The sequence below is a fragment of the Ovis canadensis genome, chromosome 25 (assembly GCF_042477335.2).
Source record: "Ovis canadensis isolate MfBH-ARS-UI-01 breed Bighorn chromosome 25, ARS-UI_OviCan_v2, whole genome shotgun sequence".
Taxonomy (NCBI): Eukaryota; Metazoa; Chordata; class Mammalia; order Artiodactyla; family Bovidae; genus Ovis; species Ovis canadensis.
This window is the reverse complement of record NC_091269.1, coordinates 20,418,018-20,442,242: the sequence shown is the minus strand read 5'-3', so window position 1 is coordinate 20,442,242 and position 24,225 is coordinate 20,418,018. Positions and strand designations below refer to the sequence as shown.

Here is a 24,225-nt window from a genome sequence, read left to right as displayed (position 1 = left end):
GGCCTCGGTAGGGCGAAGGGGCGGGGCTGACGAGCTCTGGTCGCCGGCGCTGGTGGCTGCAGGTGGGTTTGGGCACCGCGCAGGTGCCGGGCAGGATGGGCGCTCAGGGCCACGGCTGGGCTGCGCCTAGGCCCGCAGGAGGCTCAGAGGACCGCGGGCCCCAGCGGGCCCCGAGGCCCTGGGCAGCGAACGCCTTGGGGAGGTGGGCGAGGGGCTGGGGGAGGGGCGGCGGCCCCCGAGCCGGGTGGTGCCTGGAGGGTCCCAGGGTGGGAGAGCGCCACGACCTCGGCGCCCCTCACTCCACCCTCCCCGCTACACCCACCGGCGGGCACACCCGGCCGGCTGCTCCCGGTCCCGGAAGCCCTGTGGTCCCCCGGGCCGGGCCGGCGGTGTGTTGGCCGGGGGGCGGGGGGGGGGGGCGGGGACGTGGGCGGGGGCGGGGCGCGGGGCGGCGTGTGCCGGCCACCGGGCCGCCGGGAGTCCGGTCGCGGGTGGTGCAGCTCAAGTGCAGCGCGCGCTCCGTGGAGAGCTGGAGAGCTGCGGCCGCCGGCTGGCCCGGGCGGCAGGTCAGAGCGAAAGGCAGGCGCAGCGCAGGGCTCTTAGGGCGCCTGGCGGCAGCCGCCTCCGTCTACGGCCATACCACCCTGAACGCGCCCGATCTCGTCTGATCTCGGAAGCTAAGCAGGGTCGGGCCCGGTTAGTACTTGGATGGGAGACCGCCTGGGAATACCGGGTGCTGTAGGCTTTTTGTTGTTTCTGTTTTGCCCTGCCTCCCCTCTCCTTTAGCCCCCGGCCCCAGCCGCACCGCAAGCCGCACCAGCCGCTGGCCCCTGGCACCCCACCGCGCTCAGAGCCGCCGCCTGCCTTCCAGCCCCTCTCAGGTTGGCTGGCCGGGGCCCCGACTCCCGCTGCAGACCTGGGTTGCCTCCGCGCGGCCCGCGAGCCCCTCGGCTTTCGGCGTCCAGGAAACCAGAGGAACGGCGGCGGCGGGGGCGCGGGGGTCTCTGTCTGGGGCTCCCTTGGCAGGCCTCAGGCAATTCTGGGCGGGGCCGGGGCCCCAGCCCCACCCCCAGACGCATCCTGGCAGGCAACCTCGCGGTCTCCCGCAGGCGCGGGCGCACAACACACACACACACACACACACACACACACACACACCCTCACGCCCGCCCCCCTCCCCCCAAACACAGGCACACCTCCCGCAGCCCAGACAGGTCAAGAGCCGGAAACCACAAGTAAGGGAGACGGAGAAAGAGGGAGAGAGAGAGACAGCAAGAGGACCGCACAGGCTTCCAAAGCCCCGGCCGCCACACCCTCCCCCCTCCACTGTGGGTATCCACCCGGCCCCCCCAGTCGACCCGACCCCACCACCGTCGCCCACCGACACACTCACACGCACACTCTCTCCCACACTCACCCTCTGGCCTGGGGGCGGGGGCTGGGTCTCGCCTCAGGGAGCCAAGCCGAAGGGGACCTTTGAGACCTCGGCTGCGAGGAAGTCTTGGGGTCCCCACGGGTGATTGCCAGCCCCAGGGCACCGCGTCCAGCCGGGGCTCGCCGGGCCCAAGGCTCACGCCCCCTCCCTTGCGCACGGGCCGCTCTCTGCGGTGTGTGACGGTCTGTGCCAGAGTGTCCGTCTCGGATGGGATGCCGTCCCCTGTGCCCTGTCCGTCTCCCGCTTTCCTTCTCGCTGTGGGTCGGTCGCTCTGTGTCTCCGTCTCTCTGGCTCTCCCTCCCTGGGTGTGCCTGCGCGCTCGTGTCTGTCTGTCTGTCTGCATCTGCATCTGCATCTGCATCTGCCCTCTCGCCGTCTTGGGAGCCTGTCTCTGAACCTTCATCTCTTTGCGTCTCTGTCTCTCCTGACCCCCGGCCTGCCGTCCCTTCCTCTGGCCCCGGCCTCTCACGGGGGGGTGCTCTGGCCGTGGCCCTGGCTGACGAGCTTGCGCCGGCCGGCTGTCTCACTTGGCGTGGGTGCCTGCGAGTGTGTCTGTGTGCCTGTCCGTGTGGCTGCACGTCGCTCGTCTGCACCCTCAGCAAGGTCCGGTGCTTGGAGGGCGGCGTGGGGGCAAGGGGGGGGCCTCGGTAGGGCGAAGGGGTGGGGCTGACGAGCTCTGGTCGCCGGCGCTGGTGGCTGCAGGTGGGTTTGGGCACCGCGCAGGTGCCGGGCAGGATGGGCGCTCAGGGCCACGGCTGGGCTGCGCCTAGGCCCGCAGGAGGCTCAGAGGACCGCGGGCCCCAGCGGGCCCCGAGGCCCTGGGCAGCGAACGCCTTGGGGAGGTGGGCGAGGGGCGGGGGGAGGGGCGGCGGCCCCCGAGCCGGGTGGTGCCTGGAGGGTCCCAGGGTGGGAGAGCGCCACGACCTCGGCGCCCCTCACTCCACCCTCCCCGCTACACCCACCGGCGGGCACACCCGGCCGGCTGCTCCCGGTCCCGGAAGCCCTGTGGTCCCCCGGGCCGGGCCGGCGGTGTGTTGGCCGGGGGGCGGGGGGGGGGGGCGGGGACGTGGGCGGGGGCGGGGCGCGGGGCGGCGTGTGCCGGCCACCGGGCCGCCGGGAGTCCGGTCGCGGGTGGTGCAGCTCAAGTGCAGCGCGCGCTCCGTGGAGAGCTGGAGAGCTGCGGCCGCCGGCTGGCCCGGGCGGCAGGTCAGAGCGAAAGGCAGGCGCAGCGCAGGGCTCTTAGGGCGCCTGGCGGCAGCCGCCTCCGTCTACGGCCATACCACCCTGAACGCGCCCGATCTCGTCTGATCTCGGAAGCTAAGCAGGGTCGGGCCCGGTTAGTACTTGGATGGGAGACCGCCTGGGAATACCGGGTGCTGTAGGCTTTTTGTTGTTTCTGTTTTGCCCTGCCTCCCCTCTCCTTTAGCCCCCGGCCCCAGCCGCACCGCAAGCCGCACCAGCCGCTGGCCCCTGGCACCCCACCGCGCTCAGAGCCGCCGCCTGCCTTCCAGCCCCTCTCAGGTTGGCTGGCCGGGGCCCCGACTCCCGCTGCAGACCTGGGTTGCCTCCGCGCGGCCCGCGAGCCCCTCGGCTTTCGGCGTCCAGGAAACCAGAGGAACGGCGGCGGCGGGGGCGCGGGGGTCTCTGTCTGGGGCTCCCTTGGCAGGCCTCAGGCAATTCTGGGCGGGGCCGGGGCCCCAGCCCCACCCCCAGACGCATCCTGGCAGGCAACCTCGCGGTCTCCCGCAGGCGCGGGCGCACAACACACACACACACACACACACACACACACCCTCACGCCCGCCCCCCTCCCCCCAAACACAGGCACACCTCCCGCAGCCCAGACAGGTCAAGAGCCGGAAACCACAAGTAAGGGAGACGGAGAAAGAGGGAGAGAGAGAGACAGCAAGAGGACCGCACAGGCTTCCAAAGCCCCGGCCGCCACACCCTCCCCCCTCCACTGTGGGTATCCACCCGGCCCCCCCAGTCGACCCGACCCCACCGTCGCCCACCGACACACTCACACGCACACTCTCTCCCACACTCACCCTCTGGCCTGGGGGCGGGGGCTGGGTCTCGCCTCAGGGAGCCAAGCCGAAGGGGACCTTTGAGACCTCGGCTGCGAGGAAGTCTTGGGGTCCCCACGGGTGATTGCCAGCCCCAGGGCACCGCGTCCAGCCGGGGCTCGCCGGGCCCAAGGCTCACGCCCCCTCCCTTGCGCACGGGCCGCTCTCTGCGGTGTGTGACGGTCTGTGCCAGAGTGTCCGTCTCGGATGGGATGCCGTCCCCTGTGCCCTGTCCGTCTCCCGCTTTCCGTCTCGCTGTGGGTCGGTCGCTCTGTGTCTCCGTCTCTCTGGCTCTCCCTCCCTGGGTGTGCCTGCGCGCTCGTGTCTGTCTGTCTGTCTGCATCTGCATCTGCATCTGCATCTGCCCTCTCGCCGTCTTGGGAGCCTGTCTCTGAACCTTCATCTCTTTGCGTCTCTGTCTCTCCTGACCCCCGGCCTGCCGTCCCTTCCTCTGGCCCCGGCCTCTCACGGGGGGGTGCTCTGGCCGTGGCCCTGGCTGACGAGCTTGCGCCGGCCGGCTGTCTCACTTGGCGTGGGTGCCTGCGAGTGTGTCTGTGTGCCTGTCCGTGTGGCTGCACGTCGCTCGTCTGCACCCTCAGCAAGGTCCGGTGCTTGGAGGGCGGCGTGGGGGCAAGGGGGGGCCTCGGTAGGGCGAAGGGGCGGGGCTGACGAGCTCTGGTCGCCGGCGCTGGTGGCTGCAGGTGGGTTTGGGCACCGCGCAGGTGCCGGGCAGGATGGGCGCTCAGGGCCACGGCTGGGCTGCGCCTAGGCCCGCAGGAGGCTCAGAGGACCGCGGGCCCCAGCGGGCCCCGAGGCCCTGGGCAGCGAACGCCTTGGGGAGGTGGGCGAGGGGCTGGGGGAGGGGCGGCGGCCCCCGAGCCGGGTGGTGCCTGGAGGGTCCCAGGGTGGGAGAGCGCCACGACCTCGGCGCCCCTCACTCCACCCTCCCCGCTACACCCACCGGCGGGCACACCCGGCCGGCTGCTCCCGGTCCCGGAAGCCCTGTGGTCCCCCGGGCCGGGCCGGCGGTGTGTTGGCCGGGGGGGGGGGGGGGGGGGGGGGGCGGGGACGTGGGCGGGGGCGGGGCGCGGGGCGGCGTGTGCCGGCCACCGGGCCGCCGGGAGTCCGGTCGCGGGTGGTGCAGCTCAAGTGCAGCGCGCGCTCCGTGGAGAGCTGGAGAGCTGCGGCCGCCGGCTGGCCCGGGCGGCAGGTCAGAGCGAAAGGCAGGCGCAGCGCAGGGCTCTTAGGGCGCCTGGCGGCAGCCGCCTCCGTCTACGGCCATACCACCCTGAACGCGCCCGATCTCGTCTGATCTCGGAAGCTAAGCAGGGTCGGGCCCGGTTAGTACTTGGATGGGAGACCGCCTGGGAATACCGGGTGCTGTAGGCTTTTTGTTGTTTCTGTTTTGCCCTGCCTCCCCTCTCCTTTAGCCCCCGGCCCCAGCCGCACCGCAAGCCGCACCAGCCGCTGGCCCCTGGCACCCCACCGCGCTCAGAGCCGCCGCCTGCCTTCCAGCCCCTCTCAGGTTGGCTGGCCGGGGCCCCGACTCCCGCTGCAGACCTGGGTTGCCTCCGCGCGGCCCGCGAGCCCCTCGGCTTTCGGCGTCCAGGAAACCAGAGGAACGGCGGCGGCGGGGGCGCGGGGGTCTCTGTCTGGGGCTCCCTTGGCAGGCCTCAGGCAATTCTGGGCGGGGCCGGGGCCCCAGCCCCACCCCCAGACGCATCCTGGCAGGCAACCTCGCGGTCTCCCGCAGGCGCGGGCGCACAACACACACACACACACACACACACACACACACACACCCTCACGCCCGCCCCCTCCCCCCAAACACAGGCACACCTCCCGCAGCCCAGACAGGTCAAGAGCCGGAAACCACAAGTAAGGGAGACGGAGAAAGAGGGAGAGAGAGAGACAGCAAGAGGACCGCACAGGCTTCCAAAGCCCCGGCCGCCACACCCTCCCCCCTCCACTGTGGGTATCCACCCGGCCCCCCCAGTCGACCCGACCCCACCACCGTCGCCCACCGACACACTCACACGCACACTCTCTCCCACACTCACCCTCTGGCCTGGGGGCGGGGGCTGGGTCTCGCCTCAGGGAGCCAAGCCGAAGGGGACCTTTGAGACCTCGGCTGCGAGGAAGTCTTGGGGTCCCCACGGGTGATTGCCAGCCCCAGGGCACCGCGTCCAGCCGGGGCTCGCCGGGCCCAAGGCTCACGCCCCCTCCCTTGCGCACGGGCCGCTCTCTGCGGTGTGTGACGGTCTGTGCCAGAGTGTCCGTCTCGGATGGGATGCCGTCCCCTGTGCCCTGTCCGTCTCCCGCTTTCCGTCTCGCTGTGGGTCGGTCGCTCTGTGTCTCCGTCTCTCTGGCTCTCCCTCCCTGGGTGTGCCTGCGCGCTCGTGTCTGTCTGTCTGTCTGCATCTGCATCTGCCCTCTCGCCGTCTTGGGAGCCTGTCTCTGAACCTTCATCTCTTTGCGTCTCTGTCTCTCCTGACCCCCGGCCTGCCGTCCCTTCCTCTGGCCCCGGCCTCTCACGGGTGGGTGCTCTGGCCGTGGCCCTGGCTGACGAGCTTGCGCCGGCCGGCTGTCTCACTTGGCGTGGGTGCCTGCGAGTGTGTCTGTGTGCCTGTCCGTGTGGCTGCACGTCGCTCGTCTGCACCCTCAGCAAGGTCCGGTGCTTGGAGGGCGGCGTGGGGGCAAGGGGGGGGCCTCGGTAGGGCGAAGGGGCGGGGCTGACGAGCTCTGGTCGCCGGCGCTGGTGGCTGCAGGTGGGTTTGGGCACCGCGCAGGTGCCGGGCAGGATGGGCGCTCAGGGCCACGGCTGGGCTGCGCCTAGGCCCGCAGGAGGCTCAGAGGACCGCGGGCCCCAGCGGGCCCCGAGGCCCTGGGCAGCGAACGCCTTGGGGAGGTGGGCGAGGGGCTGGGGGAGGGGCGGCGGCCCCCGAGCCGGGTGGTGCCTGGAGGGTCCCAGGGTGGGAGAGCGCCACGACCTCGGCGCCCCTCACTCCACCCTCCCCGCTACACCCACCGGCGGGCACACCCGGCCGGCTGCTCCCGGTCCCGGAAGCCCTGTGGTCCCCCGGGCCGGGCCGGCGGTGTGTTGGCCGGGGGGGGGGGGGGGGGGGGGCGGGGACGTGGGCGGGGGCGGGGCGCGGGGCGGCGTGTGCCGGCCACCGGGCCGCCGGGAGTCCGGTCGCGGGTGGTGCAGCTCAAGTGCAGCGCGCGCTCCGTGGAGAGCTGGAGAGCTGCGGCCGCCGGCTGGCCCGGGCGGCAGGTCAGAGCGAAAGGCAGGCGCAGCGCAGGGCTCTTAGGGCGCCTGGCGGCAGCCGCCTCCGTCTACGGCCATACCACCCTGAACGCGCCCGATCTCGTCTGATCTCGGAAGCTAAGCAGGGTCGGGCCCGGTTAGTACTTGGATGGGAGACCGCCTGGGAATACCGGGTGCTGTAGGCTTTTTGTTGTTTCTGTTTTGCCCTGCCTCCCCTCTCCTTTAGCCCCCGGCCCCAGCCGCACCGCAAGCCGCACCAGCCGCTGGCCCCTGGCACCCCACCGCGCTCAGAGCCGCCGCCTGCCTTCCAGCCCCTCTCAGGTTGGCTGGCCGGGGCCCCGACTCCCGCTGCAGACCTGGGTTGCCTCCGCGCGGCCCGCGAGCCCCTCGGCTTTCGGCGTCCAGGAAACCAGAGGAACGGCGGCGGCGGGGGCGCGGGGGTCTCTGTCTGGGGCTCCCTTGGCAGGCCTCAGGCAATTCTGGGCGGGGCCGGGGCCCCAGCCCCACCCCCAGACGCATCCTGGCAGGCAACCTCGCGGTCTCCCGCAGGCGCGGGCGCACAACACACACACACACACACACACACACACACACACACACACCCTCACGCCCGCCCCCCTCCCCCCAAACACAGGCACACCTCCCGCAGCCCAGACAGGTCAAGAGCCGGAAACCACAAGTAAGGGAGACGGAGAAAGAGGGAGAGAGAGAGACAGCAAGAGGACCGCACAGGCTTCCAAAGCCCCGGCCGCCACACCCTCCCCCCTCCACTGTGGGTATCCACCCGGCCCCCCCAGTCGACCCGACCCCACCACCGTCGCCCACCGACACACTCACACGCACACTCTCTCCCACACTCACCCTCTGGCCTGGGGGCGGGGGCTGGGTCTCGCCTCAGGGAGCCAAGCCGAAGGGGACCTTTGAGACCTCGGCTGCGAGGAAGTCTTGGGGTCCCCACGGGTGATTGCCAGCCCCAGGGCACCGCGTCCAGCCGGGGCTCGCCGGGCCCAAGGCTCACGCCCCCTCCCTTGCGCACGGGCCGCTCTCTGCGGTGTGTGACGGTCTGTGCCAGAGTGTCCGTCTCGGATGGGATGCCGTCCCCTGTGCCCTGTCCGTCTCCCGCTTTCCGTCTCGCTGTGGGTCGGTCGCTCTGTGTCTCCGTCTCTCTGGCTCTCCCTCCCTGGGTGTGCCTGCGCGCTCGTGTCTGTCTGTCTGTCTGCATCTGCATCTGCATCTGCATCAGCATCTGCCCTCTCGCCGTCTTGGGAGCCTGTCTCTGAACCTTCATCTCTTTGCGTCTCTGTCTCTCCTGACCCCCGGCCTGCCGTCCCTTCCTCTGGCCCCGGCCTCTCACGGGTGGGTGCTCTGGCCGTGGCCCTGGCTGACGAGCTTGCGCCGGCCGGCTGTCTCACTTGGCGTGGGTGCCTGCGAGTGTGTCTGTGTGCCTGTCCGTGTGGCTGCACGTCGCTCGTCTGCACCCTCAGCAAGGTCCGGTGCTTGGAGGGCGGCGTGGGGGCAAGGGGGGGGCCTCGGTAGGGCGAAGGGGTGGGGCTGACGAGCTCTGGTCGCCGGCGCTGGTGGCTGCAGGTGGGTTTGGGCACCGCGCAGGTGCCGGGCAGGATGGGCGCTCAGGGCCACGGCTGGGCTGCGCCTAGGCACGCAGGAGGCTCAGAGGACCGCGGGCCCCAGCGGGCCCCGAGGCCCTGGGCAGCGAACGCCTTGGGGAGGTGGGCGAGGGGCTGGGGGAGGGGCGGCGGCCCCGAGCCGGGTGGTGCCTGGAGGGTCCCAGGGTGGGAGAGCGCCACGACCTCGGCGCCCCTCACTCCACCCTCCCCGCTACACCCACCGGCGGGCACACCCGGCCGGCTGCTCCCGGTCCCGGAAGCCCTGTGGTCCCCCGGGCCGGGCCGGCGGTGTGTTGGCCGGGGGGGGGGGGGGCGGGGACGTGGGCGGGGCCGGGGGGCGGGGCGGCGTGTGCCGGCCACCGGGCCGCCGGGAGTCCGGTCGCGGGTGGTGCAGCTCAAGTGCAGCGCGCGCTCCGTGGAGAGCTGGAGAGCTGCGGCCGCCGGCTGGCCCGGGCGGCAGTTCAGAGCGAAAGGCAGGCGCAGCGCAGGGCTCTTAGGGCGCCTGGCGGCAGCCGCCTCCGTCTACGGCCATACCACCCTGAATGCGCCCGATCTCGTCTGATCTCGGAAGCTAAGCAGGGTCGGGCCCGGTTAGTACTTGGATGGGAGACCGCCTGGGAATACCGGGTGCTGTAGGCTTTTTGTTGTTTCTGTTTTGCCCTGCCTCCCCTCTCCTTTAGCCCCCGGCCCCAGCCGCACCGCAAGCCGCACCAGCCGCTGGCCCCTGGCACCCCACCGCGCTCAGAGCCGCCGCCTGCCTTCCAGCCCCTCTCAGGTTGGCTGGCCGGGGCCCCGACTCCCGCTGCAGACCTGGGTTGCCTCCGCGCGGCCCGCGAGCCCCTCGGCTTTCGGCGTCCAGGAAACCAGAGGAACGGCGGCGGCGGGGGCGCGGGGGTCTCTGTCTGGGGCTCCCTTGGCAGGCCTCAGGCAATTCTGGGCGGGGCCGGGGCCCCAGCCCCACCCCCAGACGCATCCTGGCAGGCAACCTCGCGGTCTCCCGCAGGCGCGGGCGCACAACACACACACACACACACACACACACACACACACACACCCTCACGCCCGCCCCCCTCCCCCCAAACACAGGCACACCTCCCGCAGCCCAGACAGGTCAAGAGCCGGAAACCACAAGTAAGGGAGACGGAGAAAGAGGGAGAGACAGAGACAGCAAGAGGACCGCACAGGCTTCCAAAGCCCCGGCCGCCACACCCTCCCCCCTCCACTGTGGGTATCCACCCGGCCCCCCCAGTCGACCCGACCCCACCGTCGCCCACCGACACACTCACACGCACACTCTCTCCCACACTCACCCTCTGGCCTGGGGGCGGGGGCTGGGTCTCGCCTCAGGGAGCCAATCCGAAGGGGACCTTTGAGACCTCGGCTGCGAGGAAGTCTTGGGGTCCCCACGGGTGATTGCCAGCCCCAGGGCACCGCGTCCAGCCGGGGCTCGCCGGGCCCAAGGCTCACGCCCCCTCCCTTGCGCGCGGGCCGCTCTCTGCGGTGTGTGACGGTCTGTGCCAGAGTGTCCGTCTCGGATGGGATGCCGTCCCCTGTGCCCTGTCCGTCTCCCGCTTTCCTTCTCGCTGTGGGTCGGTCGCTCTGTGTCTCCGTCTCTCTGGCTCTCCCTCCCTGGGTGTGCCTGCGCGCTCGTGTCTGTCTGTCTGTCTGCATCTGCATCTGCATCAGCATCTGCCCTCTCGCCGTCTTGGGAGCCTGTCTCTGAACCTTCATCTCTTTGCGTCTCTGTCTCTCCTGACCCCCGGCCTGCCGTCCCTTCCTCTGGCCCCGGCCTCTCACGGGTGGGTGCTCTGGCCGTGGCCCTGGCTGACGAGCTTGCGCCGGCCGGCTGTCTCACTTGGCGTGGGTGCCTGCGAGTGTGTCTGTGTGCCTGTCCGTGTGGCTGCACGTCGCTCGTCTGCACCCTCAGCAAGGTCCGGTGCTTGGAGGGCGGCGTGGGGGCAAGGGGGGGGCCTCGGTAGGGCGAAGGGGCGGGGCTGACGAGCTCTGGTCGCCGGCGCTGGTGGCTGCAGGTGGGTTTGGGCACCGCGCAGGTGCCGGGCAGGATGGGCGCTCAGGGCCACGGCTGGGCTGCGCCTAGGCCCGCAGGAGGCTCAGAGGACCGCGGGCCCCAGCGGGCCCCGAGGCCCTGGGCAGCGAACGCCTTGGGGAGGTGGGCGAGGGGCTGGGGGAGGGGCGGCGGCCCCCGAGCCGGGTGGTGCCTGGAGGGTCCCAGGGTGGGAGAGCGCCACGACCTCGGCGCCCCTCACTCCACCCTCCCCGCTACACCCACCGGCGGGCACACCCGGCCGGCTGCTCCCGGTCCCGGAAGCCCTGTGGTCCCCCGGGCCGGGCCGGCGGTGTGTTGGCCGGGGGGGGGGGGGGGGGGGGGGGGGGCGGGGCCGGGGGCGGGGGCGGGGCGCGGGGCGGCGTGTGCCGGCCACCGGGCCGCCGGGAGTCCGGTCGCGGGTGGTGCAGCTCAAGTGCAGCGCGCGCTCCGTGGAGAGCTGGAGAGCTGCGGCCGCCGGCTGGCCCGGGCGGCAGGTCAGAGCGAAAGGCAGGCGCAGCGCAGGGCTCTTAGGGCGCCTGGCGGCAGCCGCCTCCGTCTACGGCCATACCACCCTGAACGCGCCCGATCTCGTCTGATCTCGGAAGCTAAGCAGGGTCGGGCCCGGTTAGTACTTGGATGGGAGACCGCCTGGGAATACCGGGTGCTGTAGGCTTTTTGTTGTTTCTGTTTTGCCCTGCCTCCCCTCTCCTTTAGCCCCCGGCCCCAGCCGCACCGCAAGCCGCACCAGCCGCTGGCCCCTGGCACCCCACCGCGCTCAGAGCCGCCGCCTGCCTTCCAGCCCCTCTCAGGTTGGCTGGCCGGGGCCCCGACTCCCGCTGCAGACCTGGGTTGCCTCCGCGCGGCCCGCGAGCCCCTCGGCTTTCGGCGGCCAGGAAACCAGAGGAACGGCGGCGGCGGGGGCGCGGGGGTCTCTGTCTGGGGCTCCCTTGGCAGGCCTCAGGCAATTCTGGGCGGGGCCGGGGCCCCAGCCCCACCCCCAGACGCATCCTGGCAGGCAACCTCGCGGTCTCCCGCAGGCGCGGGCGCACAACACACACACACACACACACACACACACACACACACACACACCCTCACGCCCGCCCCCCTCCCCCCAAACACAGGCACACCTCCCGCAGCCCAGACAGGTCAAGAGCCGGAAACCACAAGTAAGGGAGACGGAGAAAGAGGGAGAGAGAGAGACAGCAAGAGGACCGCACAGGCTTCCAAAGCCCCGGCCGCCACACCCTCCCCCCTCCACTGTGGGTATCCACCCGGCCCCCCCAGTCGACCCGACCCCACCGTCGCCCACCGACACACTCACACGCACACTCTCTCCCACACTCACCCTCTGGCCTGGGGGCGGGGGCTGGGTCTCGCCTCAGGGAGCCAAGCCGAAGGGGACCTTTGAGACCTCGGCTGCGAGGAAGTCTTGGGGTCCCCACGGGTGATTGCCAGCCCCAGGGCACCGCGTCCAGCCCGGGCTCGCCCGGCCCAAGGCTCACGCCCCCTCCCTTGCGCACGGGCCGCTCTCTGCGGTGTGTGACGGTCTGTGCCAGAGTGTCCGTCTCGGATGGGATGCCGTCCCCTGTGCCCTGTCCGTCTCCCGCTTTCCGTCTCGCTGTGGGTCGGTCGCTCTGTGTCTCCGTCTCTCTGGCTCTCCCTCCCTGGGTGTGCCTGCGCGCTCGTGTCTGTCTGTCTGTCTGCATCTGCATCTGCATCTGCATCTGCATCTGCCCTCTCGCCGTCTTGGGAGCCTGTCTCTGAACCTTCATCTCTTTGCGTCTCTGTCTCTCCTGACCCCCGGCCTGCCGTCCCTTCCTCTGGCCCCGGCCTCTCACGGGTGGGTGCTCTGGCCGTGGCCCTGGCTGACGAGCTTGCGCCGGCCGGCTGTCTCACTTGGCGTGGGTGCCTGCGAGTGTGTCTGTGTGCCTGTCCGTGTGGCTGCACGTCGCTCGTCTGCACCCTCAGCAAGGTCCGGTGCTTGGAGGGCGGCGTGGGGGCAAGGGGGGGGGCCTCGGTAGGGCGAAGGGGTGGGGCTGACGAGCTCTGGTCGCCGGCGCTGGTGGCTGCAGGTGGGTTTGGGCACCGCGCAGGTGCCGGGCAGGATGGGCGCTCAGGGCCACGGCTGGGCTGCGCCTAGGCACGCAGGAGGCTCAGAGGACCGCGGGCCCCAGCGAGCCCCGAGGCCCTGGGCAGCGAACGCCTTGGGGTGGTGGGCGAGGGGCTGGGGGTGGGGCGGCGGCCCCCGAGCCGGGTGGTGCCTGGAGGGTCCCAGGGTGGGAGAGCGCCACGACCTCGGCGCCCCTCACTCCACCCTCCCCGCTACACCCACCGGCGGGCACATCCGGCCGGCTGCTCCCGGTCCCGGAAGCCCTGTGGTACCCCGGGCCGGGCCGGCGGTGTGTTGGCCGGGGCGGGGGGGGGGGGGGGGGGGGGGGGGGCGGGGCGCGGGGCGGCGTGTACCGGCCACCGGGCCGCCGGGAGTCCGGTCGCGGGTGGTGCAGCTCAAGTGCAGCGCGCGCTCCGTGGAGAGCTGGAGAGCTGCGGCCGCCGGCTGGCCCGGGCGGCAGGTCAGAGCGAAAGGCAGGCGCAGCGCAGGGCTCTTAGGGCGCCTGGGGGCAGCCGCCTCCGTCTATGGCCATACCACCCTGAACGCGCCCGATCTCGTCTGATCTCGGAAGCTAAGCAGGGTCGGGCCCGGTTAGTACTTGGATGGGAGACCGCCTGGGAATACCGGGTGCTGTAGGCTTTTTGTTGTTTCTGTTTTGCCCTGCCTCCCCTCTCCTTTAGCCCCCGGCCCCAGCCGCACCGCAAGCCGCACCAGCCGCTGGCCCCTGGCACCCCACCGCGCTCAGAGCCGCCGCCTGCCTTCCAGCCCCTCTCAGGTTGGCTGGCCGGGGCCCCGACTCCCGCTGCAGACCTGGGTTGCCTCCGCGCGGCCCGCGAGCCCCTCGGCTTTCGGCGGCCAGGAAACCAGAGGAACGGCGGCGGCGGGGGCGCGGGGGTCTCTGTCTGGGGCTCCCTTGGCAGGCCTCAGGCAATTCTGGGCGGGGCCGGGGCCCCAGCCCCACCCCCAGACGCATCCTGGCAGGCAACCTCGCGGTCTCCCGCAGGCGCGGGCGCACAACACACACACACACACACACACACACACACACACACACACACCCTCACGCCCGCCCCCCTCCCCCCAAACACAGGCACACCTCCCGCAGCCCAGACAGGTCAAGAGCCGGAAACCACAAGTAAGGGAGACGGAGAAAGAGGGAGAGAGAGAGACAGCAAGAGGACCGCACAGGCTTCCAAAGCCCCGGCCGCCACACCCTCCCCCTCCACTGTGGGTATCCACCCGGCCCCCCCAGTCGACCCGACCCCACCGTCGCCCACCGACACACTCACACGCACACTCTCTCCCACACTCACCCTCTGGCCTGGGGGCGGGGGCTGGGTCTCGCCTCAGGGAGCCAAGCCGAAGGGGACCTTTGAGACCTCGGCTGCGAGGAAGTCTTGGGGTCCCCACGGGTGATTGCCAGCCCCAGGGCACCGCGTCCAGCCCGGGCTCGCCCGGCCCAAGGCTCACGCCCCCTCCCTTGCGCACGGGCCGCTCTCTGCGGTGTGTGACGGTCTGTGCCAGAGTGTCCGTCTCGGATGGGATGCCGTCCCCTGTGCCCTGTCCGTCTCCCGCTTTCCGTCTCGCTGTGGGTCGGTCGCTCTGTGTCTCCGTCTCTCTGGCTCTCCCTCCCTGGGTGTGCCTGCGCGCTCGTGTCTGTCTGTCTGTCTGCATCTGCATCTGCATCTGCATCTGCATCTGCCCTCTCGCCGTCTTGGGAGCCTGTCTCTGAACCTTCATCTCTTTGCGTCTCTGTCTCTCCTGACCCCCGGCCTGCCGTCCCTTCCTCTGGCCCCGGCCTCTCACGGGTGGGTGCTCTGGCCGTGGCCCTGGCTGACGAGCTTGCGCCGGCCGGCTGTCTCACTTGGCGTGGGTGCCTGCGAGTGTGTCTGTGTGCCTGTCCGTGTGGCTGCACGTCGCTCGTCTGCACCCTCAGCAAGGTCCGGTGCTTGGAGGGCGGCGTGGGGGCAAGGGGGGCCTCGGTAGGGCGAAGGGGTGGGGCTGACGAGCTCTGGTCGCCGGCGCTGGTGGCTGCAGGTGGGTTTGGGCACCGCGCAGGTGCCGGGCAGGATGGGCGCTCAGGGCCACGGCTGGGCTGCGCCTAGGCACGCAGGAGGCTCAGAGGACCGCGGGCCCCAGCGAGCCCCGAGGCCCTGGGCAGCGAACGCCTTGGGGAGGTGGGCGAGGGGCTGGGGGAGGGGCGGCGGCCCCCGAGCCGGGTGGTGCCTGGAGGGTCCCAGGGTGGGAGAGCGCCACGACCTCGGCGCCCCTCACTCCACCCTCCCCGCTACACCCACCGGCGGGCACATCCGGCCGGCTGCTCCCGGTCCCGGAAGCCCTGTGGTACCCCGGGCCGGGCCGGCGGTGTGTTGGCCGGGGCGGGGGGGGGGGGGGACGTGGGCGGGGGCGGGGCGCGGGGCGGCGTGTACCGGCCACCGGGCCGCCGGGAGTCCGGTCGCGGGTGGTGCAGCTCAAGTGCAGCGCGCGCTCCGTGGAGAGCTGGAGAGCTGCGGCCGCCGGCTGGCCCGGGCGGCAGGTCAGAGCGAAAGGCAGGCGCAGCGCAGGGCTCTTAGGGCGCCTGGCGGCAGCCGCCTCCGTCTACGGCCATACCACCCTGAACGCGCCCGATCTCGTCTGATCTCGGAAGCTAAGCAGGGTCGGGCCCGGTTAGTACTTGGATGGGAGACCGCCTGGGAATACCGGGTGCTGTAGGCTTTTTGTTGTTTCTGTTTTGCCCTGCCTCCCCTCTCCTTTAGCCCCCGGCCCCAGCCGCACCGCAAGCCGCACCAGCCGCTGGCCCCTGGCACCCCACCGCGCTCAGAGCCGCCGCCTGCCTTCCAGCCCCTCTCAGGTTGGCTGGCCGGGGCCCCGACTCCCGCTGCAGACCTGGGTTGCCTCCGCGCGGCCCGCGAGCCCCTCGGCTTTCGGCGGCCAGGAAACCAGAGGAACGGCGGCGGCGGGGGCGCGGGGGTCTCTGTCTGGGGCTCCCTTGGCAGGCCTCAGGCAATTCTGGGCGGGGCCGGGGCCCCAGCCCCACCCCCAGACGCATCCTGGCAGGCAACCTCGCGGTCTCCCGCAGGCGCGGGCGCACAACACACACACACACACACACACACACACACACACACACACCTCACGCCCGCCCCCTCCCCCCAAACACAGGCACACCTCCCGCAGCCCAGACAGGTCAAGAGCCGGAAACCACAAGTAAGGGAGACGGAGAAAGAGGGAGAGAGAGAGACAGCAAGAGGACCGCACAGGCTTCCAAAGCCCCGGCCGCCACACCCTCCCCCCTCCACTGTGGGTATCCACCCGGCCCCCCCAGTCGACCCGACCCCACCGTCGCCCACCGACACACTCACACGCACACTCTCTCCCACACTCACCCTCTGGCCTGGGGGCGGGGGCTGGGTCTCGCCTCAGGGAGCCAAGCCGAAGGGGACCTTTGAGACCTCGGCTGCGAGGAAGTCTTGGGGTCCCCACGGGTGATTGCCAGCCCCAGGGCACCGCGTCCAGCCGGAGCTCGCCGGGCCCAAGGCTCACGCCCCCTCCCTTGCGCGCGGGCCGCTCTCTGCGGTGTGTGACGGTCTGTGCCAGAGTGTCCGTCTCGGATGGGATGCCGTCCCCTGTGCCCTGTCCGTCTCCCGCTTTCCTTCTCGCTGTGGGTCGGTCGCTCTGTGTCTCCGTCTCTCTGGCTCTCCCTCCCTGGGTGTGCCTGCGCGCTCGTGTCTGTCTGTCTGTCTGCATCTGCATCTGCATCTGCATCTGCCCTCTCGCCGTCTTGGGAGCCTGTCTCTGAACCTTCATCTCTTTGCGTCTCTGTCTCTCCTGACCCCCGGCCTGCCGTCCCTTCCTCTGGCCCCGGCCTCTCACGGGTGGGTGCTCTGGCCGTGGCCCTGGCTGACGAGCTTGCGCCGGCCGGCTGTCTCACTTGGCGTGGGTGCCTGCGAGTGTGTCTGTGTGCCTGTCCGTGTGGCTGCACGTCGCTCGTCTGCACCCTCAGCAAGGTCCGGTGCTTGGAGGGCGGCGTGGGGGCAAGGGGGGGGCCTCGGTAGGGCGAAGGGGCGGGGCTGACGAGCTCTGGTCGCCGGCGCTGGTGGCTGCAGGTGGGTTTGGGCACCGCGCAGGTGCCGGGCAGGATGGGCGCTCAGGGCCACGGCTGGGCTGCGCCTAGGCCCGCAGGAGGCTCAGAGGACCGCGGGCCCCAGCGGGCCCCGAGGCCCTGGGCAGCGAACGCCTTGGGGAGGTGGGCGAGGGGCTGGGGGAGGGGCGGCGGCCCCCGAGCCGGGTGGTGCCTGGAGGGTCCCAGGGTGGGAGAGCGCCACGACCTCGGCGCCCCTCACTCCACCCTCCCCGCTACACCCACCGGCGGGCACACCCGGCCGGCTGCTCCCGGTCCCGGAAGCCCTGTGGTCCCCCGGGCCGGGCCGGCGGTGTGTTGGCCGGGGGGGGGGGGGGGGGCGGGGACGTGGGCGGGGGCGGGGCGCGGGGCGGCGTGTGCCGGCCACCGGGCCGCCGGGAGTCCGGTCGCGGGTGGTGCAGCTCAAGTGCAGCGTGCGCTCCGTGGAGAGCTGGAGAGCTGCGGCCGCCGGCTGGCCCGGGCGGCAGGTCAGAGCGAAAGGCAGGCGCAGCGCAGGGCTCTTAGGGCGCCTGGCGGCAGCCGCCTCCGTCTACGGCCATACCACCCTGAACGCGCCCGATCTCGTCTGATCTCGGAAGCTAAGCAGGGTCGGGCCCGGTTAGTACTTGGATGGGAGACCGCCTGGGAATACCGGGTGCTGTAGGCTTTTTGTTGTTTCTGTTTTGCCCTGCCTCCCCTCTCCTTTAGCCCCCGGCCCCAGCCGCACCGCAAGCCGCACCAGCCGCTGGCCCCTGGCACCCCACCGCGCTCAGAGCCGCCGCCTGCCTTCCAGCCCCTCTCAGGTTGGCTGGCCGGGGCCCCGACTCCCGCTGCAGACCTGGGTTGCCTCCGCGCGGCCCGCGAGCCCCTCGGCTTTCGGCGGCCAGGAAACCAGAGGAACGGCGGCGGCGGGGGCGCGGGGGTCTCTGTCTGGGGCTCCCTTGGCAGGCCTCAGGCAATTCTGGGCGGGGCCGGGGCCCCAGCCCCACCCCCAGACGCATCCTGGCAGGCAACCTCGCGGTCTCCCGCAGGCGCGGGCGCACAACACACACACACACACACACACACACACACACACCCCTCACGCCCGCCCCCTCCCCCCAAACACAGGCACACCTCCCGCAGCCCAGACAGGTCAAGAGCCGGAAACCACAAGTAAGGGAGACGGAGAAAGAGGGAGAGAGAGAGACAGCAAGAGGACCGCACAGGCTTCCAAAGCCCCGGCCGCCACACCCTCCCCCTCCACTGTGGGTATCCACCCGGCCCCCCCAGTCGACCCGACCCCACCGTCGCCCACCGACACACTCACACGCACACTCTCTCCCACACTCACCCTCTGGCCTGGGGGCGGGGGCTGGGTCTCGCCTCAGGGAGCCAAGCCGAAGGGGACCTTTGAGACCTCGGCTGCGAGGAAGTCTTGGGGTCCCCACGGGTGATTGCCAGCCCCAGGGCACCGCGTCCAGCCGGGGCTCGCCGGGCCCAAGGCTCACGCCCCCTCCCTTGCGCACGGGCCGCTCTCTGCGGTGTGTGACGGTCTGTGCCAGAGTGTCCGTCTCGGATGGGATGCCGTCCCCTGTGCCCTGTCCGTCTCCCGCTTTCCGTCTCGCTGTGGGTCGGTCGCTCTGTGTCTCCGTCTCTCTGGCTCTCCCTCCCTGGGTGTGCCTGCGCGCTCGTGTCTGTCTGTCTGTCTGCATCTGCATCTGCATCTGCATCTGCCCTCTCGCCGTCTTGGGAGCCTGTCTCTGAACCTTCATCTCTTTGCGTCTCTGTCTCTCCTGACCCCCGGCCTGCCGTCCCTTCCTCTGGCCCCGGCCTCTCACGGGTGGGTGCTCTGGCCGTGGCCCTGGCTGACGAGCTTGCGCCGGCCGGCTGTCTCACTTGGCGTGGGTGCCTGCGAGTGTGTCTGTGTGCCTGTCCGTGTGGCTGCACGTCGCTCGTCTGCACCCTCAGCAAGGTCCGGTGCTTGGAGGGCGGCGTGGGGGCAACGGGGGGGCCTCGGTAGGGCGAAGGGGCGGGGCTGACGAGCTCTGGTCGCCGGCGCTGGTGGCTGCAGGTGGGTTTGGGCACCGCGCAGGTGCCGGGCAGGATGGGCGCTCAGGGCCACGGCTGGGCTGCGCCTAGGCCCGCAGGAGGCTCAGAGGACCGCGGGCCCCAGCGGGCCCCGAGGCCCTGGGCAGCGAACGCCTTGGGGAGGTGGGCGAGGGGCTGGGGGAGGGGCGGCGGCCCCGAGCCGGGTGGTGCCTGGAGGGTCCCAGGGTGGGAGAGCGCCACGACCTCGGCGCCCCTCACTCCACCCTCCCCGCTACACCCACCGGCGGGCACACCCGGCCGGCTGCTCCCGGTCCCGGAAGCCCTGTGGTCCCCCGGGCCGGGCCGGCGGTGTGTTGGCCGGGGGGGGGGGGCGGGGACGTGGGCGGGGGCGGGGCGCGGGGCGGCGTGTGCCGGCCACCGGGCCGCCGGGAGTCCGGTCGCGGGTGGTGCAGCTCAAGTGCAGCGCGCGCTCCGTGGAGAGCTGGAGAGCTGCGGCCGCCGGCTGGCCCGGGCGGCAGGTCAGAGCGAAAGGCAGGCGCAGCGCAGGGCTCTTAGGGCGCCTGGCGGCAGCCGCCTCCGTCTACGGCCATACCACCCTGAACGCGCCCGATCTCGTCTGATCTCGGAAGCTAAGCAGGGTCGGGCCCGGTTAGTACTTGGATGGGAGACCGCCTGGGAATACCGGGTGCTGTAGGCTTTTTGTTGTTTCTGTTTTGCCCTGCCTCCCCTCTCCTTTAGCCCCCGGCCCCAGCCGCACCGCAAGCCGCACCAGCCGCTGGCCCCTGGCACCCCACCGCGCTCAGAGCCGCCGCCTGCCTTCCAGCCCCTCTCAGGTTGGCTGGCCGGGGCCCCGACTCCCGCTGCAGACCTGGGTTGCCTCCGCGCGGCCCGCGAGCCCCTCGGCTTTCGGCGTCCAGGAAACCAGAGGAACGGCGGCGGCGGGGGCGCGGGGGTCTCTGTCTGGGGCTCCCTTGGCAGGCCTCAGGCAATTCTGGGCGGGGCCGGGGCCCCAGCCCCACCCCCAGACGCATCCTGGCAGGCAACCTCGCGGTCTCCCGCAGGCGCGGGCGCACAACACACACACACACACACACACACACACACACCCCCTCACGCCCGCCCCCCTCCCCCCAAACACAGGCACACCTCCCGCAGCCCAGACAGGTCAAGAGCCGGAAACCACAAGTAAGGGAGACGGAGAAAGAGGGAGAGAGAGAGACAGCAAGAGGACCGCACAGGCTTCCAAAGCCCCGGCCGCCACACCCTCCCCCCTCCACTGTGGGTATCCACCCGGCCCCCCCAGTCGACCCGACCCCACCACCGTCGCCCACCGACACACTCACACGCACACTCTCTCCCACACTCACCCTCTGGCCTGGGGGCGGGGGCTGGGTCTCGCCTCAGGGAGCCAAGCCGAAGGGGACCTTTGAGACCTCGGCTGCGAGGAAGTCTTGGGGTCCCCACGGGTGATTGCCAGCCCCAGGGCACCGCGTCCAGCCGGGGCTCGCCGGGCCCAAGGCTCACGCCCCCTCCCTTGCGCACGGGCCGCTCTCTGCGGTGTGTGACGGTCTGTGCCAGAGTGTCCGTCTCGGATGGGATGCCGTCCCCTGTGCCCTGTCCGTCTCCCGCTTTCCGTCTCGCTGTGGGTCGGTCGCTCTGTGTCTCCGTCTCTCTGGCTCTCCCTCCCTGGGTGTGCCTGCGCGCTCGTGTCTGTCTGTCTGTCTGCATCTGCATCTGCCCTCTCGCCGTCTTGGGAGCCTGTCTCTGAACCTTCATCTCTTTGCGTCTCTGTCTCTCCTGACCCCCGGCCTGCCGTCCCTTCCTCTGGCCCCGGCCTCTCACGGGTGGGTGCTCTGGCCGTGGCCCTGGCTGACGAGCTTGCGCCGGCCGGCTGTCTCACTTGGCGTGGGTGCCTGCGAGTGTGTCTGTGTGCCTGTCCGTGTGGCTGCACGTCGCTCGTCTGCACCCTCAGCAAGGTCCGGTGCTTGGAGGGCGGCGTGGGGGCAAGGGGGGGCCTCGGTAGGGCGAAGGGGCGGGGCTGACGAGCTCTGGTCGCCGGCGCTGGTGGCTGCAGGTGGGTTTGGGCACCGCGCAGGTGCCGGGCAGGATGGGCGCTCAGGGCCACGGCTGGGCTGCGCCTAGGCCCGCAGGAGGCTCAGAGGACCGCGGGCCCCAGCGGGCCCCGAGGCCCTGGGCAGCGAACGCCTTGGGGAGGTGGGCGAGGGGCTGGGGGAGGGGCGGCGGCCCCCGAGCCGGGTGGTGCCTGGAGGGTCCCAGGGTGGGAGAGCGCCACGACCTCGGCGCCCCTCACTCCACCCTCCCCGCTACACCCACCGGCGGGCACACCCGGCCGGCTGCTCCCGGTCCCGGAAGCCCTGTGGTCCCCCGGGCCGGGCCGGTGGTGTGTTGGCCGGGGGGGGGGGGGGGGGGGGCGGGGACGTGGGCGGGGGCGGGGCGCGGGGCGGCGTGTGCCGGCCACCGGGCCGCCGGGAGTCCGGTCGCGGGTGGTGCAGCTCAAGTGCAGCGCGCGCTCCGTGGAGAGCTGGAGAGCTGCGGCCGCCGGCTGGCCCGGGCGGCAGGTCAGAGCGAAAGGCAGGCGCAGCGCAGGGCTCTTAGGGCGCCTGGCGGCAGCCGCCTCCGTCTACGGCCATACCACCCTGAACGCGCCCGATCTCGTCTGATCTCGGAAGCTAAGCAGGGTCGGGCCCGGTTAGTACTTGGATGGGAGACCGCCTGGGAATACCGGGTGCTGTAGGCTTTTTGTTGTTTCTGTTTTGCCCTGCCTCCCCTCTCCTTTAGCCCCCGGCCCCAGCCGCACCGCAAGCCGCACCAGCCGCTGGCCCCTGGCACCCCACCGCGCTCAGAGCCGCCGCCTGCCTTCCAGCCCCTCTCAGGTTGGCTGGCCGGGGCCCCGACTCCCGCTGCAGACCTGGGTTGCCTCCGCGCGGCCCGCGAGCCCCTCGGCTTTCGGCGTCCAGGAAACCAGAGGAACGGCGGCGGCGGGGGCGCGGGGGTCTCTGTCTGGGGCTCCCTTGGCAGGCCTCAGGCAATTCTGGGCGGGGCCGGGGCCCCAGCCCCACCCCCAGACGCATCCTGGCAGGCAACCTCGCGGTCTCCCGCAGGCGCGGGCGCACAACACACACACACACACACACACACACACACACACACCCTCACGCCCGCCCCCCTCCCCCCAAACACAGGCACACCTCCCGCAGCCCAGACAGGTCAAGAGCCGGAAACCACAAGTAAGGGAGACGGAGAAAGAGGGAGAGAGAGAGACAGCAAGAGGACCGCACAGGCTTCCAAAGCCCCGGCCGCCACACCCTCCCCCCTCCACTGTGGGTATCCACCCGGCCCCCCAGTCGACCCGACCCCACCACCGTCGCCCACCGACACACTCACACGCACACTCTCTCCCACACTCACCCTCTGGCCTGGGGGCGGGGGCTGGGTCTCGCCTCAGGGAGCCAAGCCGAAGGGGACCTTTGAGACCTCGGCTGCGAGGAAGTCTTGGGGTCCCCACGGGTGATTGCCAGCCCCAGGGCACCGCGTCCAGCCGGGGCTCGCCGGGCCCAAGGCTCACGCCCCCTCCCTTGCGCACGGGCCGCTCTCTGCGGTGTGTGACGGTCTGTGCCAGAGTGTCCGTCTCGGATGGGATGCCGTCCCCTGTGCCCTGTCCGTCTCCCGCTTTCCGTCTCGCTGTGGGTCGGTCGCTCTGTGTCTCCGTCTCTCTGGCTCTCCCTCCCTGGGTGTGCCTGCGCGCTCGTGTCTGTCTGTCTGTCTGCATCTGCATCTGCCCTCTCGCCGTCTTGGGAGCCTGTCTCTGAACCTTCATCTCTTTGCGTCTCTGTCTCTCCTGACCCCCGGCCTGCCGTCCCTTCCTCTGGCCCCGGCCTCTCACGGGTGGGTGCTCTGGCCGTGGCCCTGGCTGACGAGCTTGCGCCGGCCGGCTGTCTCACTTGGCGTGGGTGCCTGCGAGTGTGTCTGTGTGCCTGTCCGTGTGGCTGCACGTCGCTCGTCTGCACCCTCAGCAAGGTCCGGTGCTTGGAGGGCGGCGTGGGGGCAAGGGGGGGGCCTCGGTAGGGCGAAGGGGCGGGGCTGACGAGCTCTGGTCGCCGGCGCTGGTGGCTGCAGGTGGGTTTGGGCACCGCGCAGGTGCCGGGCAGGATGGGCGCTCAGGGCCACGGCTGGGCTGCGCCTAGGCCCGCAGGAGGCTCAGAGGACCGCGGGCCCCAGCGGGCCCCGAGGCCCTGGGCAGCGAACGCCTTGGGGAGGTGGGCGAGGGGCTGGGGGAGGGGCGGCGGCCCCCGAGCCGGGTGGTGCCTGGAGGGTCCCAGGGTGGGAGAGCGCCACGACCTCGGCGCCCCTCACTCCACCCTCCCCGCTACACCCACCGGCGGGCACACCCGGCCGGCTGCTCCCGGTCCCGGAAGCCCTGTGGTCCCCCGGGCCGGGCCGGCGGTGTGTTGGCCGGGGGGGGGGGGGGGGGGGGGGGCGGGGACGTGGGCGGGGGCGGGGCGCGGGGCGGCGTGTGCCGGCCACCGGGCCGCCGGGAGTCCGGTCGCGGGTGGTGCAGCTCAAGTGCAGCGCGCGCTCCGTGGAGAGCTGGAGAGCTGCGGCCGCCGGCTGGCCCGGGCGGCAGGTCAGAGCGAAAGGCAGGCGCAGCGCAGGGCTCTTAGGGCGCCTGGCGGCAGCCGCCTCCGTCTACGGCCATACCACCCTGAACGCGCCCGATCTCGTCTGATCTCGGAAGCTAAGCAGGGTCGGGCCCGGTTAGTACTTGGATGGGAGACCGCCTGGGAATACCGGGTGCTGTAGGCTTTTTGTTGTTTCTGTTTTGCCCTGCCTCCCCTCTCCTTTAGCCCCCGGCCCCAGCCGCACCGCAAGCCGCACCAGCCGCTGGCCCCTGGCACCCCACCGCGCTCAGAGCCGCCGCCTGCCTTCCAGCCCCTCTCAGGTTGGCTGGCCGGGGCCCCGACTCCCGCTGCAGACCTGGGTTGCCTCCGCGCGGCCCGCGAGCCCCTCGGCTTTCGGCGGCCAGGAAACCAGAGGAACGGCGGCGGCGGGGGCGCGGGGGTCTCTGTCTGGGGCTCCCTTGGCAGGCCTCAGGCAATTCTGGGCGGGGCCGGGGCCCCAGCCCCACCCCCAGACGCATCCTGGCAGGCAACCTCGCGGTCTCCCGCAGGCGCGGGCGCACAACACACACACACACACACACACACACACACACACACACACACCCTCACGCCCGCCCCCCTCCCCCCAAACACAGGCACACCTCCCGCAGCCCAGACAGGTCAAGAGCCGGAAACCACAAGTAAGGGAGACGGAGAAAGAGGGAGAGAGAGAGACAGCAAGAGGACCGCACAGGCTTCCAAAGCCCCGGCCGCCACACCCTCCCCCCTCCACTGTGGGTATCCACCCGGCCCCCCCAGTCGACCCGACCCCACCGTCGCCCACCGACACACTCACACGCACACTCTCTCCCACACTCACCCTCTGGCCTGGGGGCGGGGG

General features: G+C 71.7%; 12 non-coding genes across 12 annotated transcripts; all 12 read left to right on the top strand.

Moving 5' to 3' along the window:
* Positions 1 to 626: 626 nt before the first annotated feature.
* Positions 627 to 745, top strand: LOC138430490 (5S ribosomal RNA). The gene has a single exon (XR_011253186.1). It is a non-coding gene; the product is annotated as a 5S ribosomal RNA (ribosomal RNA).
* Positions 746 to 2,701: 1,956 nt separating this feature from the next.
* LOC138430489 (5S ribosomal RNA) lies at positions 2,702 to 2,820 on the top strand. The gene has a single exon (XR_011253185.1). It is a non-coding gene; the product is annotated as a 5S ribosomal RNA (ribosomal RNA).
* Positions 2,821 to 4,771: 1,951 nt separating this feature from the next.
* LOC138430488 (5S ribosomal RNA) lies at positions 4,772 to 4,890 on the top strand. The gene has a single exon (XR_011253184.1). It is a non-coding gene; the product is annotated as a 5S ribosomal RNA (ribosomal RNA).
* Positions 4,891 to 6,835: 1,945 nt separating this feature from the next.
* Positions 6,836 to 6,954, top strand: LOC138430487 (5S ribosomal RNA). The gene has a single exon (XR_011253183.1). It is a non-coding gene; the product is annotated as a 5S ribosomal RNA (ribosomal RNA).
* A 1,960-nt stretch (positions 6,955 to 8,914) lies between these two features.
* Positions 8,915 to 9,033, top strand: LOC138430533 (5S ribosomal RNA). Its single transcript, XR_011253226.1, has one exon. It is a non-coding gene; the product is annotated as a 5S ribosomal RNA (ribosomal RNA).
* A 1,962-nt stretch (positions 9,034 to 10,995) lies between these two features.
* Positions 10,996 to 11,114, top strand: LOC138430485 (5S ribosomal RNA). Its single transcript, XR_011253181.1, has one exon. It is a non-coding gene; the product is annotated as a 5S ribosomal RNA (ribosomal RNA).
* A 1,960-nt stretch (positions 11,115 to 13,074) lies between these two features.
* Positions 13,075 to 13,193, top strand: LOC138430598 (5S ribosomal RNA). Its single transcript, XR_011253287.1, has one exon. It is a non-coding gene; the product is annotated as a 5S ribosomal RNA (ribosomal RNA).
* A 1,957-nt stretch (positions 13,194 to 15,150) lies between these two features.
* Positions 15,151 to 15,269, top strand: LOC138430483 (5S ribosomal RNA). The gene has a single exon (XR_011253180.1). It is a non-coding gene; the product is annotated as a 5S ribosomal RNA (ribosomal RNA).
* A 1,953-nt stretch (positions 15,270 to 17,222) lies between these two features.
* Positions 17,223 to 17,341, top strand: LOC138430482 (5S ribosomal RNA). The gene has a single exon (XR_011253179.1). It is a non-coding gene; the product is annotated as a 5S ribosomal RNA (ribosomal RNA).
* Positions 17,342 to 19,283: 1,942 nt separating this feature from the next.
* LOC138430481 (5S ribosomal RNA) lies at positions 19,284 to 19,402 on the top strand. The gene has a single exon (XR_011253178.1). It is a non-coding gene; the product is annotated as a 5S ribosomal RNA (ribosomal RNA).
* Positions 19,403 to 21,344: 1,942 nt separating this feature from the next.
* On the top strand, positions 21,345 to 21,463 carry LOC138430480 (5S ribosomal RNA). The gene has a single exon (XR_011253177.1). It is a non-coding gene; the product is annotated as a 5S ribosomal RNA (ribosomal RNA).
* A 1,947-nt stretch (positions 21,464 to 23,410) lies between these two features.
* LOC138430479 (5S ribosomal RNA) lies at positions 23,411 to 23,529 on the top strand. Its single transcript, XR_011253176.1, has one exon. It is a non-coding gene; the product is annotated as a 5S ribosomal RNA (ribosomal RNA).
* Positions 23,530 to 24,225: the final 696 nt, after the last annotated feature.